Source organism: Montipora foliosa, chromosome 6 (genome assembly GCF_036669935.1).
Source record: "Montipora foliosa isolate CH-2021 chromosome 6, ASM3666993v2, whole genome shotgun sequence".
In the NCBI taxonomy this organism is placed as follows: domain Eukaryota; kingdom Metazoa; phylum Cnidaria; class Anthozoa; order Scleractinia; family Acroporidae; genus Montipora; species Montipora foliosa.
The window spans coordinates 47,117,459-47,129,958 of record NC_090874.1 but is presented as its reverse complement, the minus strand read 5'-3'; the positions used below and the strand labels follow the sequence as shown (position 1 = coordinate 47,129,958).

At 38.6% G+C, this 12,500-nt stretch overlaps 1 pseudogene; it reads right to left on the bottom strand.

Moving 5' to 3' along the window:
- Nucleotides 1-2,384: 2,384 nt before the first annotated feature.
- LOC138005651 (histamine H2 receptor-like) lies at nt 2,385-3,215 on the bottom strand (annotated as a pseudogene).
- Between the last annotated feature and the right edge of the window lie 9,285 nt (nt 3,216-12,500).

The window sequence follows — 12,500 nt, the reverse complement described above, 5'->3', positions numbered from 1 at the left end:
AGTACGATCTAAAATCAAGTTTTATTCCCCTCTATTGCGTACTTTAGCACATCAAAACACTATAAGGCGATAAGGCATCAAATAAGTCTCAGTTTACTTGAGTTTCTGTCGCACTTATGGCCTATTTAGACCTCAGTATGAACTCACTAATTCTGTCCACAAGCAAACATATGTTCCCTTCTGTTCGTCAATTGCTGTGCACTGCGGGTAGTCTGTCACACAGGGCATTTATTTTTTATTCTTTAGCAAACCAAACGAGTAATAGCCGACTGGCGTTTTGAAACTACCACCTGCGACAGGAGTTGATATAGGAAGACCGGGACCGCTAAGCCTGACTTGCGACTCAAAGGCTAACAATATTTCTTCTTGTTTTAAATTTCTGATTCTTCTTTTTAAAGCTTTCAATAGGATTTTGAGTGGGAAGTAAATGTTCAGCAAACGTAGTTTCATGTCAGTATTGTGATTGGAACTGGAATTTTAGTTAGTAGAATATCTGTGGAACGATTTCCTAGTTATTGCCGCGAGGAAACTTTGGACAAGCTTAGAAAAGTGCTGGAGCGAATACCTCGAAAAGCCACACTCCCCTTCCTGATTACTTCTTTTAGTTGAATATTTGCTACCCTTCTGGCACTGGAAAGTGAATATCCCGAGAAATAGCGACCCTAAAGTGCTGAGTTCAGTTGGATAGATGAGTGACTGCTCCAACAAGGTCTCTCTCCCCATCTCTCACTCTAGAGGACAACAAGGTAAATAAAAGTTACCGTCCCTGGGCTCGTGTTTGTTCCAGCTGGTACATGGTAGCAATCGAACCTTACCTTCAATAAACTAGCAACTTTCAAAAAGTCGACTTCACTTTAGAGTTTTTACATGAAAAAGGTTAAGCAAGCAGAAAGTATCCTGCATGCGCACTTAAGCATTAGCATCAACCAAAAATACCAAGGGCCTGGTCAGCGCTAACCATGCTTCGAGCAACCCAAGCCAAGTCTTCTCATATCTGAAATATCACTTTCACAAGGGGTGAATAACTTGAACTTTAAAACATTCCTCAGGCTTACTTGGTTTGTTGCCTTTCAAAAATTTGAACCGCTTTTCCTTGCATGCTAAATAAGGGTACATTATAAGGTACAGCTCACTTTTTTGGGTCAAGAAAATGCCAACATTTGTGTTGCTCAAAGAAACATTTGCCGGCAGCAGACTCGAGCACAGAATTTTCTCCGGCTATCCGTTGCCGAGAAAAGACCCTGTTTGTTCTTAGTAATATGAATCAGTTCAAGGTCTCTCTCCCACTTAATTCGAAAAGAGCGAATTGGAGCCTGGATTTAAGACTGCACTAACAACTGCCACACCCTAGCTACATTTCCCTCTTCTCGATTAAGAAAATAACACAAACAGCGGTGATAAACATTGTATTCCAACGCATTTTTTTTATATAGAACTTGGCGTTTCGCATGCTAGTCAACAGACATTTCAAAAGTGACCGTTACAATTTTTGAAAACTGTATGTACATATCGCAAACATAAGAGGTCCGGAACGTAGACTGAGAAAAATGATGTGCAGCAGTACGTGTCTAGACATAACTAGGGAGCTTAAGCACGCTCGTTTTTGAGACGCCGGCGGCAACCGGAAGAGAAAATTTCACGTGTTAGGACCGTGGTGTCTCCCAGCTTTTTATACTAATCATCTCAAATTGAGAAAAGATACTTAGCAATGTAAATGTGGTTTTGTGAAAACAGGTTAAAAGGGAAAACAGCTTACTTCCGGTTGCTGTCCGCGTTTCAAAATCGCGCGTGCTTAAGTTCCCTAATGCGGACTAATAGCTAAAACAGCAACAACTTCTCACTACTAATATTGACATTAAGGGAAGGCTTTAGCTCTTGAGCCCTTTTCCTTCGAACTTGAACATCAAGTGAGGTTTTTGGGTGACTAAAGGGAACCTGGGAAGCGCATGATGGGTATAACAGCATAGAAACCTTCTGCGTTATTTTGAAAGTTTGGGTACAATTCGGGATGACACAGACGAATAAGACCAACAAAAAAATTGATCTAAATTATGCATTGGTCACCCTTTATATCTTGCATAGTACTAAACATCTGTCCAATCGCTAAGCTATTGAAAACTGTCCAAAAGCTAAGCTAAAACACTAAACTTAAAAAAACTGAAAACAGGGGAAAAAGTGAATCGCGAACAGGTGTAGGTAGAAGCTATCCGATTCTTCGAAGGAACAACTGTTTTCCTATGCAGGAAATGTATTCCTTGGTAAGAACAAAACAACCAAATCCTCTGGAAGCCATCGACAAAACGTTGAGAATTAAAATCTTTGAACAGTCTTTTAACTTCTCATTTGAAACTGGCGCAACGAGATACCCTCAAAATCATTTTTAAAAGTGCTCTTTGAAGTCTTGACTTCAAACTCGATAGTTAGAAAGCGGACTTTGTAAGTTCTTTAAACGCTCTCTTTATGTCCCTTTTCAAAAAAGCGTAGGCTAAAGGGTTCAAAGCTGAATTTGAAATTAATATCGGTATTTTGTAATCATCAACCTCGCACTTTTTAGCGGAATAGACCAAATATATTATAGGACAGCGCATTAAAATGCTGTAACACGCGAGGGTAAAGCCCACAATAATTGCTGCTGTTTTCACTGCACTGCTGTCCTGACTTTTTAAAAAAACTTCGTGGTTGAAACGTAACTGTTTTGCTAAAGTGTTTGCGCCTCTTTTATGGTTGAAGAAACTCGTAGAAAGTGGCAATAATAATCGAATGAATTCTTATAAAGACAGGTTTGGAAAAAACGAGGCCAGCCATTGGGAAAATCAATGTCCAATTGCAATGACCCAAGCCAAAGAAATAATGCAGACGACACGTCGACGAGTCATAAAACTCAAATATGCAAAAGGATTGACAACCGCGATGAAACGATCCAGCACTACCCTGCACAGGTTCATCATGGAAGCGTAACAGAGTGAGCATCATATCAAGATTACTACGAACTGCCAAATAACATTGCCTTTACAGCCTTTTGAAATCTCACAAAAATAGAAGAAGGGAACAGTGGTCGTCCCAATCAAAAAATCTGCCACTGCAACTGAGACGAGAAATGCATTGGTTTTGGTGCGAAGTTGTCGTTTGCTGAACACGAGAAAGATAATTACTCCATTTCCAGTTATTGTCAGAATGCTAAGACACCACTTAATGATCCAGATCCAGGTTCTCATCAGTTTCCTCGAATAATAATGAATGGGTAATCTGAACGTTGATGCTCACCAAATTATCTGTTGCTCCTTGATCACAGGAAAACAAAGCACAAGGAGATAAACAGGTGGTTCGCTCAATATTTTTGCTGTCACAATTTAGATGAAAAAATGTGTACTTTCCGTTCTACCAACTATAGGTTTGCAGTAATTACATTCTGGTAGTTCCCAAGAGTAAGAACTAATTCTTATGGTTTCCATTGATTTTCATATTATGCTGCATCAGCGTGGAACTCCTTCAGTTCCAGACTCTATCAGAGGAATGAGAACCATCTAATTTTTTGGACTTTAAGACACAAATTTTCAACGAGACAATTTCGAATGTTTTCTTAACAAAAGAGTTTGTGTGTATGCATCGACGTCACCATGAAAGAAGTGTGTACGGTTAATAAACTTGGTCAACAAATTGCAGTAAAGAATATACCTTCTGACAGCTTTCACCCGGCAATAGTTCAATAGCCAGGTAAATGGGAAACCGAATCTAGTGCAATTGTAAGAAGAGATGTAAATATCTGGCATTACGGAACTACGGAAGTACGAAGCATTTTAGGTGGTAAATCAACAGAAGACTGTTTTTGGGCTCACGTTCGATCAATCGTAAATGAAACGCTGAATAAGACCTTGATTTCGAGAAGCACGGAGTCTTGAAAAGTCCCCGAAATAATTGTTACTGAAATAAACTCAAAACTGTTAAAACGGTACGGAAATTATTCATTTACCTTTGACGGCTGGTATGAAGGTTGTCAATTACCACGTCACGCCAGGGCTGATAATTGAACCTGATGATATAAATGCCCTCGATGGTAATTGAAAATGTGGATAAGACAAAAAAACAAAATTTTAATATATTTGAGGGTAAAAATAACGGGTAATATAAAAACGACGTTTCAACCTCGCTTCGGTTGAAAGTTGTAAGTAAAAAATTAACATATATATGACGGAAAAGTCGCATTAATATTCACACAATATAGAAATGGTACAATTGTAAAAAAAGAAATAACTCACCTGATAACTGATTACATACAACAATTACGGAAAATGTATAGCCAGGCAAAAAACATTTCAAAAATTAACAACTCAAATTAACTGAAATGTTCAGCGTGACTCTATAAGTGCAAAAGCATTTACATGTAAATAATATGTTTCTTATTGTATTTTATGATACATTTTAGCGTTTTGTTTCTTGTATGTAAGTAGTTATTTCTTTTCTTGCATTCATGACTTTTAATATTAAAGAAATATTACATATTAAGTAACTTTTACATCTCTTCTATATGTGATCCAAAAGGTCTAGATAGCAACAGAAACATATACAGTCTTAGAAACAGGGCAATAATTTAATTTACCAAACATGTTTCGGCGGTACACCCGTCATCGTCAGAGTTACAAAGTTTGGATTTCATGGTTGGTCCTGTTCCGGGCATCCAACCTCCCAAGCCGTCATGAAGGAGAAAATCGTAAAACCAATTACGTTAGGGCCCCATTATTAGAAGCTAATGGCTACCCTTCGTCTGTTATTTCTAACATCCTCAACAAGAAGCCACCCCCACCTACAGTCCCTCCACCAAAAGAACTGGTTTCTATGTTTTTCAAATGGGTCGAACCATCGGATACGTATCAGGGTTGTGCATGCCTCCCTTACTTCAGTGGCCTGACCGAACCTCTTACAAGATTACTCCGCAACCATGAAATCCGCGTTGCCAACAAACCGTTCAAAACTCTTCAACAAGAATTCCCGTCCCCAAAGTACCGACAACCTTGAGATCTCCACTGTGATGTTGTTTATAAAATCCCATGTAAGGACTGCTCTTGGAACTACATAGGAGAAACCGGAAATGCTTCCAAACCCGTAAAAAGGAACATCAACGAAACTTGAAAAACTACACAAAGGGCTCAAATGTTGCTAACCATGCGTGGCTAAATAATCATTCCATTGACTTTGATAATGCTTGCGTTATTGAGAAAGGAAATTACCGCGTTCGAGAAAGACTAGAATCTTGGCACACAGCTAAAACTGTTGACGCGGGTAATAATTCAAAACCGTTGCCTAGGCAATACTCCATTTTACTGTAATTTGACTTCATCTACATTTAATTTCTTAGCTCTTTTCACACACTTTTTGTATTCTATTGTAAAAAATTCGTTTATGGTCGTTGTAGCCTGAATCTGTTCTTTATATTTCATGAAAATAATCTCAGTATAAATGTCTTTTAAAATACACCTTCACTGTGGACATTCGTCTCTTTTTAGCGGCGCTATAGCGGTTCAAAGTCGCCCAAAATCCCATACATTTACTGTAAATTTAGCCTTGTTTGCCCCTCAGCCAAGATAGCGCCAAAAACCGTGGAAGGGTCTATCTTGGCTCTCAACTTTGTGCCCATTGTGAGTTGTCCGCTGACCTCAAAGTATTTGATGATCGGAGGATCATCCACCAACCATCCAAAAAATCGAGATATGACTCGAATACACAAGTGCCCAGGACCGTCCGCGTCAAGAATAGTGTCCTGCTCGCCTGATGGCTCGCAGCAATGTCCTTGCTTTTAAATTAACGCCAGCAATGCCGCCGCCATCTTGCAATGCCGTTTAGAATCTGTACAACTGGTGTTAAAGAAACATGGATAATTTTGCCACAAATAAGTCAGTGCCACTTCTTCATTGTAACTCCACGCACGGCTTTTTGGTCGCTTTTTCTCCGCCATAACGCTGCGAAAAAGTTCGAAACCCTTGCGATACGCTGTAAAACCACATTAAAATCGAATCCAGTTTACTTGTGCGAATTTTGGGTTGCAACTTGAGCCCGACAAAATTTGCATCAAGTTGCTCCGACAAAAATCGCATGTGTAAATGGGCCTTCACATGTGAAAGCTCTTTTTAAAAAAAAAACGTTCTTACTAAGATATGAAGGTTAACCAGACTAAAAAGTTTTGGCAAGTTTATAATAGAACAATTCGAGCACAAGAAATGCAAATTATTTGATTACACCTGACGTCACGACGGCAAAACTTAAACCTATTAAAACCTACTGTTTTGGCACAAACGTGGCCTTCTTATCACGTGAGTGCAATCAAAGAATTGTGTTTATGTGATTTGGGGACATGCCCTGGCTCGTCCCAATTGTATGAGAGTGTAAACCCATTTAGACGCCTTATTTTATATATATGTACTATCCTTTTTGAGAAACGATTCAAGAATAAGAACCTCCACCGAGAGACATCACTGAAAAAATCGGATTCTGCATCAGGGATGCCAATGAATCTGAAGAAATCTGACGGTCTGCTTATCTCGAAATCAGATTTGTTTTGCTTTTTCTTATAATTCAAAATACATACTGGCATTTCTTCATGAATTGAAATTTTGGATCTATGCTGGCTTGTTTAATAATAACAATGACATTTCATTCTAGAGCTAATGTAGAGGATATAGCGGAACAAACTTAAGAGAAGCCTGATGCGCTGCGGTTAGGCCAAGTGTCAGGTAGGGTGAACTGACCAAGCTATGTTACAAACTGCAAGACATTTGTAAAAACGCAAGTGTGTGTTTATATCAGTGAATGACATTCCAAGATTTTCAAAAGGTCAGAATGGAGACATCTAATTCACTATGCAGTGACCGTACGTGCAAGGACGTTAACGAGAGAATAGTAGCGGAGTATCGAATAAGAAAGAAACATGTAAAGAAAAAGGAGAAAGAAAGAATAGATCATTGGAAACCGCGGAATGAACTGTGACGATGAAACATTGACCGACTTAAGTCTTTAATGGGATTGGATGGAGTCGTTTGCTGTTTTATTTTGCCCGTGCAGGGTGAAGGCACAATGATTTTGAGGTATATTTTTTTTAAATGTTTGTCATTAATGCTTCAATCATTACGGCTTGTGTCTTCAGCCCTCGTTTTAGTTAAATCAGGTATAGAGATCCCGGCCTCCTTATGCGCTCTGAGCTGAATTAATGTAACTGGTATTGTAACTACGTGCTGTCGAATGTAAAGAACAGGTTGCGAGAATGTATATTAAACTAATTTCCTTACAAATGTGGAATAAAATGACGCAGTTTTCAATTGATGCAATAGGGTCTCTTTTCTCTATCCATCCGCCTTTTGATTCTCGTATATGAATGTAGGTGGAAAAAATGGCCGTCGTTCATCTTTCATCCACCTTTTTGCATTATCAACAACAACTACACACCGCGCTGACAACGTTCTGTCCTTCAAAGTCAATCTAACAATCACCGTCATCCCGTTAACCTAAGCAACTAAAACACATATAGCCAGATAAAATAGCAAAAGCGACGGATTCTTCATTATATTGGCTAAAGCTCTAGCACCTGGCATTGTGGATCACTTTGTGGATGACGTTTAGATAATATTCTAAACAGGAAAAAGTTATAGAAAACCATATTTGGTTTGTTACGCTAACTTCAAGCTCACTTCAAGTCTTAGACATCACAGAGTGATAACGATATCGCTACTGTATCCTACTAAAAATCCGTTCCATAATCAACATGCTGTAAGGCAGGAACATTTGTTAAACCCGCGCGAAATGAGAACCTGGATTTGGATCATTGACTGGTGTCTTACCATTCTGGCAATAAGTGGAAATGGAGTCGTTATCTTTCTCGTGTTGAGCAAACGACAGCTTCACACCAAAACCAACGCAATTCTCACCTCGCTTGCGGTGGCGGATTTTTCCGTGGGCATATTTGTTGTTCCCCTCTTACACTTTTGCGAAATTACAGGAAGCCGCAAAAACGTGAATGGTCCTCCGCTAGCTATGCTTACTTGGGTTAACTTGATAAGATGGTTATTCGTTGACGCTTCCGTAATAAACTTGTGCAGTCTGGTCTTGGATCGCTACATTGCAGTTGCCAAGCCCTTTGCGTACTTACGTTTTATGACTCGTCGTCGTGTCATCTGCATTATTTCCTTGGCTTGGGTCATTGCAATTGTTCCATTGATTTTCCCAACAGCGGCGATAGTTTTTTCCAACCCTGTCTTTTTTAAAATCTATTGTCTTATTGTTGCCATTTTTTATGAGTTTCTTCCGTGTATTATGCTAGCATTCTGTCTTTTATCAATGGTGCATGTCGTATTTGAGCATAGAAGAGCCGCCCGTACTTTAGCAAGACAGTTACGTTTTAACCATAAAGTTTTGATGAAAACTTGCAACAACATGACAACCGTTAAAATAACAGCAATTGTTGCAGGTTTTGCTATTATGTCTTACAGCATACATATACGTTGTTCGGTTATAATTTTTCTTAATCCTAAAGCAGACTGTGGTGACTTCGAGTTCAAAATTCCAGTGTTAGTTTCCAATTCGGCTTTAAACCCCTTGGCGTACACTTTCTTAAAAAGGGACATAAAGAAAGCTCTCAAGCAACTTGTAAAGTCCACTTTCAAGCGACCAACAAGCAGGCCGGTGAATTTGTAGCGCTTAAAAACCGTGGTTGAAAGGCTAGTTAGTAATGATTAGTATAACGAATCGTCCTCGCTGTATCAAGAGTTTCGAAAACGGAAAAGAGTCACTGATTATTAAAATCACGTTTTTTTATGTCGTCGTACCACAGCTCGAATAGAACGTAATCCTAGAGTCGTAAGAAGGCTTCAAGTATGCCTGAGTTTTACTTTGAATGTGAAAGGGGTTTATTTTAGTTGAATGCTTTACATTGTAACCTTAGAAACTCGGTATCTTCAGAAAAGCCGAAGTACGATCTAAAATCTAGTTTTATCCCCCTCGAATGCGTACTTTAGCACATCAACACGAAAAGGCGATAAGGCATCCAGTAAGTCTCAGTTTACTTGAGTTTCTGTCGCACTTATGGCCTATTTGCACCTAAGTATGAACTCACTAATTCTGTCCACAAGCAAACTTATGTTCCCTTCTGTTCGTCAATTGCTGTGCACTGCGGGTAGTCTGTCACACAGGGCTTTTTTTTATTATTCTTTGGCAAACCAAACGATGACATACAACAATTAAGGAAAATGTAAAGCCAGGCAAAAACCATTTCAAAAATTAACAACTCAAATTAACTGAAATGTTCAGCGTGACTCAATAAGTGCAAAAGCATTTACATGTAAATAATATGTTTCTTATTGTATTTTATGATACATTTTTAGCATTTTGTTTCTTGTATGTAAGTAGTTTTTTTTTTTTTGCATTCATGATTTTTAATATTAAAGAAATATTACAAATTAAGTAACTTTTACATCTCTTCTATATATATGTGATCCAAAAGGTCTAGATAGCAACAGAAACACATACAGTCGTAGAAACAGTTCGTCTGTTATTTCTACCATCCTCAACAAGAAGCAACCCCCACATACAGTCCCTCCACAAGACGAACTGGTTTCTATGTTTTTCAAATGGGTCGAACCATCGGATACGTATCATCAGGCAGGGTTGTGCATGCCTCCTTAACATCAATGGCCTAACCGAACCTCTAACAAGATTACTCCGCAACCATGAAATCCGCGTTGCCAACAAACCGTTAAAAACTCTTCAACAAGAATTCTCGTCCCCAAAGTACCGACAACCTTCAGATCTCCAATGTGTTGTTGTTTATAAAATCCCATGTAAAGACTGCTCTTGGAAACATAGGAGAAACCGGAAATGCTTCCAAACCCGTAAAAAGGAACATCAACGAAACTTGAAAAACTACACAAAAGGCTCAAATGTTGCTAACCATGCGTGGCTAAATAATCATTCCATTGACTTTGATAATGCTTGCGTTATTGAGAAAGGAAAATACCGCGTTCGAGAAACACTAGAATCTTGGAACACAGCTAAAACTGTTGACGCGGATAATAATTCAAAACCGTTGCCTAGGCAATACTCCATTTTACTGTAATTAGACTTCATCTACATTTAATTTCTTAGCTCTTTTCACACACTTTTTGTATTGTATTGTAAAAAATTCGTTTATGGTCGTTGTAGCCTAAATCTCTTCTTTATATTTCATGAAAATAATCTCAGTATAAATGTCTTTTAAAATACACCTTCACTGTGGACATGCGTCTCTTTCTAGCGGCGCTACAGCGGTTCAAAGTCAGCCAAAATCCCATACACTTACTGTAAATTTAGCCTTGTTTGCCCCCCAGCCAAGATAGCGCCAAAAACCGTGGAAGGGTCTATCCCGGCTCTCAACTTTGTACCCATTGTGAGTTGCCTGCTGACTTCAAAGTATTTGATGATCAGAGGATCATCCACCAACCATCCAAAAAATCGAGATATGACTCGAATACACAATTGCCCAGGACCGTCCGCGTCAAGAATAGTGTCCTGCTCGCCTCATGGCTCGCAGCAATGTCCTTGCTTTTAAATTAACGCCAGCAATGCCGCTGCCATCTTGCAGTGTCGTTTAGAATCTGTACAACTGGTGTTAAAGAAACATGCCACAAATAAGTCAGTGCCACTTCTTCATTGTAACTCCACGCACGGCTTTTTGATCGCTTTTTCTCCGCCACAACGCTGTGAAAAAGTTCGAAACCCTTGCGATGCGCTGTAAAACCGCATTAAAATCGAATCCGGTTTACTTGTGCGAATTTTGGATTGCAACTTGAGCGCAACAAAATTTGCATCAAGTTGCTCCGACAAAAATCGCATGTGTAAATGGACCTTCATATGTGAAAGCTCTTAAAAAAAAAAAAAAAAAAAAATTCTTCACGTTCTTACTAAGATATGAATGAGGGTTAACCAGACTAAAAAGTTTTGGCAAGTTTATAAAAGAACAATTCGAGCACAAGAAAGGCAAATTATTTGATTGCACCGGACGTCACGACGGCAAAACTTAAGGCTACATTTTTCTATTGTTTTGGCACAAACTTGGCCTTCTCATCACGTGAGTGCAATCAAAGAATTGTGTTTATGTGATTTGGGGACATGCCCTGTCTCGTCCCAATTGTATGAGAGTATAAACTCATTTAGACGCCTTACTTTATATATATGTACTATCCTTTTTGAGAAACGATTCAAGAATAAGAAGCTCCACCGGAAATCAGATTTGTTTTGCTAATTTTTTTATAATTCAAGTCATAATACATACTGGAATGTCTTCATGAATTGAAATTTTGGATCTATGCTGGCTTGTTTAATAATAACAATGGCCGTTTTTATACTAGAGACGCATAATTCGTCTGGGACGAACTTGGGCAAACATTTTTTCCGCGTCTGTTAAATTCGTCTAGTATAAAGACGGCCACAAGACCCATAATTGGTCTGGACGGATTATGCGTCTCTCATGAGGAGATTAACTTGTGTCAGGAATGTGGGTACCCGCTGTTTAGGTAAAAAAAAAATACAAGACTCACACTATAAGACTAACAAGACTCACACTATAAGGCAGAGCGAGAGACAAAGGAGACAGAGGTGTTAATCTCGACACATTTGTTGGGCCGACCTCGTCATAAAGTTTTTAATGACGACAAATATCTCAAATTACTTTAAAATAATTTTGAGTGACGAGTCAAAATACGGTCCAGAGGCACAATAAATCAATTTGAAATATTTTCTAAAACACGGTTTACAACGGCCAGCATCATGCAATTAAAAAAATGGAATTTTTTTTCTATATTCTCTTTATTTCAAATTAATTCAAACACAGGCAAATTATATCTTAACTTTCAGGCTACCGAGATGCAACTTGTCACGGTTTTGCCCGGCATACACTTTTCTCAACAGCAACGGTAAATTGGTTCTCTTCTGATTTTAAAGCAATTCATTTTTAAGTTTTATACTTACGGAACTCGATAACTGAGGAATAAAACTCAACAACTATTACTCCTTCGAACATCTGCTTCCCTAATTCTCCGGTTAAACATGAAACGTTAGTGATGTATTGGTGTATTTGTTAATTTAAACACAGACAAATTCTTTCTCAGTTAACTTTCAGGCTACCGAGACGCAACTTGTTTTGCCTGGCATACACTTTTCTCAACAGCAACGGTGAATTAGTTCTTTTCTGATGTTAAAGCAAACCATTTTTAAATTTTATACCTATGGAACTCGATAACTGAGGAATAAAACTCAACAACTATTACTCCTTCGAACATCTGCCTCCCTAATTCTCCGGTTAAACATGAAACGTTAGGGATGTATTGGTGTATTTGTTAATATAAACACTGGCAAATTATTTCTTAACTTTCAGGCTACCGAGATGCAACTTGTTTTGCCTGGCATACACTTTTCTCAACAGCAACCGTGAATTAGTTCTTTTCTGATTTTAAAGCAAACCATTTTTAAGTTACTCGATAACT